The sequence below is a fragment of the Balaenoptera acutorostrata genome, chromosome 5 (genome assembly GCF_949987535.1).
Source record: "Balaenoptera acutorostrata chromosome 5, mBalAcu1.1, whole genome shotgun sequence".
Taxonomy (NCBI): domain Eukaryota; kingdom Metazoa; phylum Chordata; class Mammalia; order Artiodactyla; family Balaenopteridae; genus Balaenoptera; species Balaenoptera acutorostrata.
The window spans coordinates 131,103,493-131,111,107 of record NC_080068.1 but is presented as its reverse complement, the minus strand read 5'-3'; positions in this window follow the sequence as shown (position 1 = coordinate 131,111,107).

Below are 7,615 nucleotides of genomic sequence, written 5' to 3'. Positions count from 1 at the left end.
ATCAGGAAGTTCCCCCAAAGAAGACACTATATCCAGGATAGAACTCAACATGTTATATAAACAGTGCACTGGAGCCAGCCTCACCTGAACTGGAGTTGTCTTAGCTATTGTCCAGAAAGCATAAGCAGGAACATAAGGAAAACACATAAGGAAAGATTCTCTTTTTTCCTCCATATTCAGAATAACACATTGGTATCACCTTCCTGGGTACAGGGGACAAGCATAAGTGAATGTTGCCTAACTTCCCAACGTGGAAAACAATTATGCTCACTTGAAAAATCCTTTTTCAGCAGAAAAGTATTACTTCTCACAAATTCTTAAGTGGAATACAATTTTATGTCCAATCAAACATTATTATTACTACATATGAACCACAGTAGGACGATCTGGCAGGTATATTATTTGGGGCACAAATCCCAACCTGTGTTTTAAAAAAAAGCATTACATAAAAAGCTCAGTTAGATGTTAGCCAGGGTTCAAAATGAAAACGTATGCACGAGCCATTCAGAGCTCACAAATAAATAAAAATGGAAAGGTCAGCAATGGTCTTTCTTCCTCACTGTTACTAAGCCTTCGAAATAAGCTCAGGAAGTGTATGCAGGTGGTTTTTTGATTAATTTGATAGAGGTACATCCATGGAACAAATTTACAAGTGATTTGCAGGCAGGCTGGCATTACTGAAATGAACGGCGCTATTACTATGATTTATGCTACTATTCCTAACACAAACGATAAAGTGAAATTTACAGTCCTTAATTACCACCATGAAAAATTGGGAGGGAGAAAAAAGAGCAAAGATTGGTAATTTGCAAACTTGTCAGTAAGGCAAGATGCAAAGATCCATTTGCTTTACTTAAAAAAAAAAAGATACTGCATAAATGGGCATTGCTATATTGTTATCAACCCACTGGAGAAGGGAAGGGAGTTCAAAAAAAAACAAATGACCAAAATGTAACCCTGAGATTCCAGGAAGTGTGGTTTAGGAAAACAGCTGACAAAATGTAGCCTCTATTTATTAAAAGCAGGAAGGTGACAAAATACAACACTACACTATATTTTATTTGGGCCAATCACAAAGGCCCAGCTTGCTCTTCAAATCACTTCCTTTCAAATGTTCTATAGTGGGGAAAAAAAAGAAAATTAAAGAAATCATATCTGTAATTTTTAACTAAATGTTTTTCTCTTGTCCTATTCATATCCAGATAGTGCTGAGAGTCTGTTAGGATATTCAGAGATGTTTACACAGACATTGCTATTCACGGAACTCTAACAAAGCTTTGCAGAGGAACCTGTTGTGAGAGGCATGGCTCAAGCACCGCATTTGTCAAGAGGTTGGAGATTATGTGAATGCCTAGTTTCCTGGGCCCATGGCCCTTTGCTCTCTCCATCTTCCATAACTTCCTACTTTAAAGGTCCAGCCAGGCTTTATTTCCAACACTCATTCCCTCACATGACTGACCTACTATCAGGGAATGTCTAGGGTTCTAATGGACCTTCTAAATCACTATTTGTTACATTTGGTTCAATATATAGTAATTCCATTCAGTGGTCATTCACACTACTTCACAGACCGCTGCATAGCAAAACTCCGCAAAGTTACAAGGCATGGCAACTGGTTGTATATAACAGGCAAGAGAGATGGAACAATCAAAGATGGCAGAAGTTTCTTGTCTGCCTGATTTAGAAAATAATGGTGCAACTTTAGATAGAGGTGCACAACCAAGACCTGGAAATTGATATAAGTTAGTTTCAGTAATGTTAAGTCTGAGTTGCTGTCAGGATACCCAGATGCAGATACGCAGTAAACATTACTAGGAATGTAGGACTAACGCTCTGGAGAAAACTTAGGCCCAGTTATATAGACGTTTGAGAAATCTGAACAGAAATTAAGGTTGAAGGCATGGAAGAGGATCAGATGGTCACAGTGGGGATGTAAAAACAAGAGACCTAACAGCAGAAACAAAGAGAAGACATATTTGGAAGGCCAGAAAAAAAGAAAATAATGAGATCAGAAAGGACTAATCAGAGAACTAGGAGGAGTCTGAAAAGAATCTCAAGAAGAAAGAAATGATCATCAATGTCACATGCTGCATAGAAATCAGGAAGAATGAGAAAATTCCATTAAATCTGTTGACCAAGATAACTTCAACACACAAAAACCAAAATACAAGATTCTGAGAAATAAACACACGTAAGAAAAAGGAGCTGCAAGTGTAGAGTTTTCCTATTAGAAATCAAACAAGAAAAGATTTAAGAGAACACTATGGAGATGAATTAGGAGAAAGCGCTTTATATAGTAGATATAAAGCACACACGTGTCTTATTGATTTCTGATTTCCTGCCACTTCTTAAAAATTTCTTCTTTCATCACTGGGATATTATAGTGTATGAAAAAAGCCTTCAGATAGGTCTTTTACGGAGTTTATCCCTTTTGTATGTAGGACCTCAGTGATCATGATGGATTATTTTCCTTGCCTTGTCCCCAGAAAGCCTAAAAGCATGTGTGCATTCTACAACCAAGCACTTTCTCCATTTCTACTTCCTATCAACTCAGGCTTCCTTCCCACTCCATAAATCTTCTTTTTCTAAAGCACCACTTTCTCCATTTCCATAACCTTCCTCCTGAGATTTTAAATTATAATAAAATTTTCACATCTTCTCTAATAACCTCCTTACTTCAAATTCATAAATTTCACACTTTTCCCTCAGGAATTTTCCATACCTCCATTCATCTGTATTTGGATAGTATCTCTTTTTCAAAAGTATTTGCTAAGTTATATTTTCATCACCATACTTGAAATGCACCACATGGAATTTGCAATGCTCTGTTTCTTCTAATTTATATTTCTTTTAACATTTTCATCAATAGTTAATATTAACTACAATTTGAAGGCTTATTCTATGTATTAAACTTTTAATATACTGCTTGACATTCATTGTCTCATTTCATCATCTCTAAAAACCTTTGAAGTGATTGTTTTTATTCTCTCCAATTCACAGATAAAGGAAACTGAGTGTCAGAAAGGTTAGGTCACTCATCCAAAATCACACAGCAACTAAGCAACAGAGCTGGCTCGGAGTTTGTATCCATGTCCATTTGACTCCAATGTTCATCATTTACCTTGTAGAAAATTCTATCTCAATCCTTTTAGTCTTACTTTATAAGAATATCAATTGTCAATTAACGTATTTTCATTATTGGAACATTGCACAAAACAATTAAATTCTCATTAGTGAAAGCAGGCCTCTATCAGTTCTGGTTCATCCTAACTCAAAATACTTAAAAGGACAGATTTCAAGAATTATTTTGTTCCTTCTTCTATCCTCTCTTCACACTTTATCAAGCAGTATCCTGTCTTGCAAGAGACCCAAGTTGTTTTAATGGGTCTTTCCCTCCGTCACTCTCCCTTGTTTTTTCCTCTATCTTAATTACTCTGAATTCTTCTTTATTGGTAGATAGCATAAATGTGCATAAGACCACCAAAATTTCAAATTACCCTTAATTTTCATTAATATTATGATACCCACATCTTCTAGAGTTGATTTTAGTACATATGTTCTTTTTTGTCAGATATAATATATATCATATATCTATAACATAAGTACATAAACACACAATTTAATGGTATTAAATTAGCAGTATATATATTAGGTAGATTTATATTATGTAGCTTAGTGTGAATATGTTAAATCTTTATTTTTATCATATTTTATATGCACATATATATGTAATTTAATGGTATTAAACCAGCAGCATGTTTTATATTAAGTAGTTCTCAAACAATGCATAGATCGGTTTTTTAAAACATTCCTTTTATAACTTTTCTCTCCTTTCTACTTTCACAATTGGAATGCTAGCTATATTCATGTCTTCTCAAACACATTAAAGATCAAAAAGCACAATTACATTTAAAATAAAAGAGGGGACTTCCCTGGTGGCTCAGTGGTTAAGAATTCGCCTGCCAATGCAGGGGACATGGATTCCATCCCTGGTCCGGGAAGATCCCACATGCCACGGAGCAACTAAGCCCGTGTGCCACAACTACTGAGCCTGCACTCTAGAGCCCGCGAGCCACAACTACTGAGCCCTCGTGCCACAACTACTGAAGCCCATGCGCCTAGAGCCCTGCTCCACAACAAGAGAAGCCACCGCGATGAGAAGCCCGTGCACTGCAAAGAAGAGTAGCCCCTGCTCACCGCAACTAGAGAAAGCCCCCACACAGCAAGGAAGACCTAAGGCAGCCAAAAATAAACAAATTAATTTAAAAAAAAGAGTTCTAGAGCCAGAGTGGGTTTGAATGTCACTCTGCCACTTAACAAAATAATAAAAAGAAAAGAAAAGAGAAGACGTCATACCTCTGTCTATGTGATACTTTCTCTAGAACTTCACTGTTCAATACTGTAACCATTAGCCACACCTGGCAATTTAAACTTAAATTTGAATTAATTAAAATTAAATAAAGTTAAAATTTAGTTTCTCAGTTGCAATAGCCCCATTTCGTGTGGCTAGTGGCTACCATTTGGGGCAGAGCATACGCAGCACATTTTCCAACATCACAGAAATTTCTATTGGACAGTGCTGATCTAAGAAAATTCAACAGATAAGTCAATCTTTAGCATGTCTTGCTATTTCTCTTAAGATTATTCCCTGCCATGAATGAATAAAGAAAATGTAGTATATACATACAGTGAAATACTATTCGGACTTTTAAAAAGAAGGAAATTCTGCAATATGTTACAACATGGATGAATCTTGAGGACATTATGCTAAGTGAAATAATAAGCCAGTCACAGAAAGACAAACGTAGTATGACTCCATTTACATGAAGTATCTAAAATAGTCAACTTCATAGAATCAAAGAGTAAAATCCAGGGGCGGGAGGAATGTGAAATGGCGAATTACTAATCAATAAGCATAAACTTTTAGTTTAGCAAAATGAATAAGCTCAAGGGGGTCTGCAGTACAACACTGTACCTACAGTCAACAATAACGTATTATACACTTAAAAATTTAAGAGGGTAGATCTCATGTTTTTTGTTCTTACCACAATAAAATAATATTTTAGAGAAACATAGGGCTATATCTGGGCATGGTTCTGAGGGAAACAAATGACCGGTAACAAATTATTCTCTTACCATTAAAAAAAAATTATCTTCTTTCCTACCTTTTACTTTTTTTAATTGTTAACCCTTAGTCTTTATAAATTTTTCTACTCACTACCACTTTTAAATAACAGTCTTGGAAATATTTTACAATGTAAGATCAATAATGCAAATGTCCTCCAATTCAAAAAGTCTTCCATGACTTTTTCTTAAATAAAATAGCCAAGAGATCTTGAACCACTTTTTATTTCTCCTTGCTCCAAAATTTAAATAACAAAACAAAGTAAAACAAGCCATCCTAATAGAGTGAGCAATTCTTTGCAAACTCCAGTGATAAGGCCACTGTCCGTACAGTGGGTATGGTCCTTTGCTAAGAATTTTGTTTCTAGAGCTGTTAGAGAACTCCTCAATACCGTGTTACACTTTTTATAGACAGGTCATTATTTCAGCTCCTAAGTCCTATATTTCTACCACTGTCAGCAATTTTACAACAGACTTCTGGTTTTTTCCTTGCTTCCCTATTTTCTGAGAAGTTTCAAACCGAAAGAATACACATGTGAAAAGCTGTCATGACAAAAGTTAGGGTTGTAATCTACAGTCATGGACCACACAGAGAATAACTGGCCAACATATACATCAAACCTTTAATCTTGACCTTCTTAGCACACACTCTTTGAGATATCTTTGACAACAAAAAGTTTATGTCTGAATGTATTTCTATTAGAAAAAAGAGATACATCTTCTACTGTGTCTTTTCTTAATGATTAAAAAGAATTACCAAAACACACACCAAGTATTTTAAATATGAAAACTAGAAAAGGCAGCTAAAACTGTTGAAAGCAGTTGCCCATGGAACAAGACCGGAGTGAGGAATAATGGGCCAAAGGTATATTGTATTCAGTCCTATAAGCCTTTCAGTAGTTTTTTTTCAATTTATGTATTTTATTTATTTTATTTTTGGCTGCATTGGGTCTTCATTGCTGTGCGCGGGATTTCTCTAGCTGCAGCGAGAGGGGGCTACTCTTCATTGTGGTGCACGGGCTTCTCATTGCCGTGGATTCTCCTGTTGCGGAGCACGGGCTCTAGGCACACGGGCTTCAGTGGTTGTGGCTCGCGGGCTCTAGAGCATAGGCCTAGATTTCTTTTTAAAAGCAATTTTATCATTAAAAAAATTATTTGTAAAATGCACATGGTTTAAAAATCTACTGAAGGGGCTTCCCTGGTGGCGCAGTGGTTGAGAATCTGCCTGCCAATGCAGGGGACACGGGTTCAAGCCCTGGTCTGGGAAGATCCCACATGCCGCGGAGCAACTGGGCCCGTGAGCCACAACTACTGAGCCTGAGCGTCTGGAGCCTCTGCTCGGCAACAAGAGAGGCCGCGATGGTGAGAGGCCCGCGCACCGCGATGAAGAGTGGCCCCCACTCGCCGCAACTGGAGAAAGCCCTCACACAGAAACGAAGACCCAACACAGCCAAAAATAAAAACATAATAAATAAATAATAAATAAAAAAATTAAAAAAAAAAATCTACTGAAGGTCTTCCCTGGTGGCGCAGTGGTTAAGAATTCTGCCTGCCAATGCAGGGGACACAGGTTCAATCCCTGGTCGGGGAATATCCCACATGCCGTGGAGCAACTAATCCCGTGCACCACAACTACTGAGCCCGCGCATGCTGCAGCTACTGACGCCCACATGCCTAGAGCCTGTGCTCCGCCACAAGAGAAGCCACTGCAATGAGAAGCCCGCGCACCACAGTGAAGACTAGAGTCCACCACGTGCCACAACCAGAGAAAGCCCACACGCAGCAATGAAGACCCAACGCAGCCAAAGATAAATACATAAATAAATTTATTAAAAAAAAAATCTAGGGAAACAACCTGATTGCCCACCAACTGAGGAACATGTCAATTTTACATATTAGAATAAAATGTGTGAACAATTGAAAAATACATGAATTTGGAAAATATTTGACTTTTGCCGTATATCTATATATATATCTGCCTTTGATTCTATTTACAAAAACATCTTAATTAATGGCTCTTCCCAATTTATTAAGAAGAATATACAATTTTGTAAACTTTTAAAATATTTAAAAAAACATTTTTATGGATACACACATGTTTAAAAAGGCAAGAAAACACTATGGAAATGATACACACCAACTTTAGAATACTGAAAGTTGAAAAAACTGGAAAAGGTGGGAAGAGGAGACAAGAGAAGGAAGCATAAGGGATAAGAGATAGTTATTGGCTGTGTCTATAAGGATTTATTTTTTAATATCTGTTAAATCTAGGTGGGGAATGTTAAATCTCTGTGGTGGGTGTCATTATTTTCTGTACTTTTCAGTTATTTTGAAGTCTTTTCACTTTTAAAAAAAATTTCTCCTTCCTCATTGTTGAAAGTGTCCTTGGTTATTTTTAAGATTTTCCAACTAAATACACAGTATTCTCTGCTGCTCCTTTTTACAGAACTGAGGAGAAACTTTAATCCCAGAATTGTAGTTATCAATATTA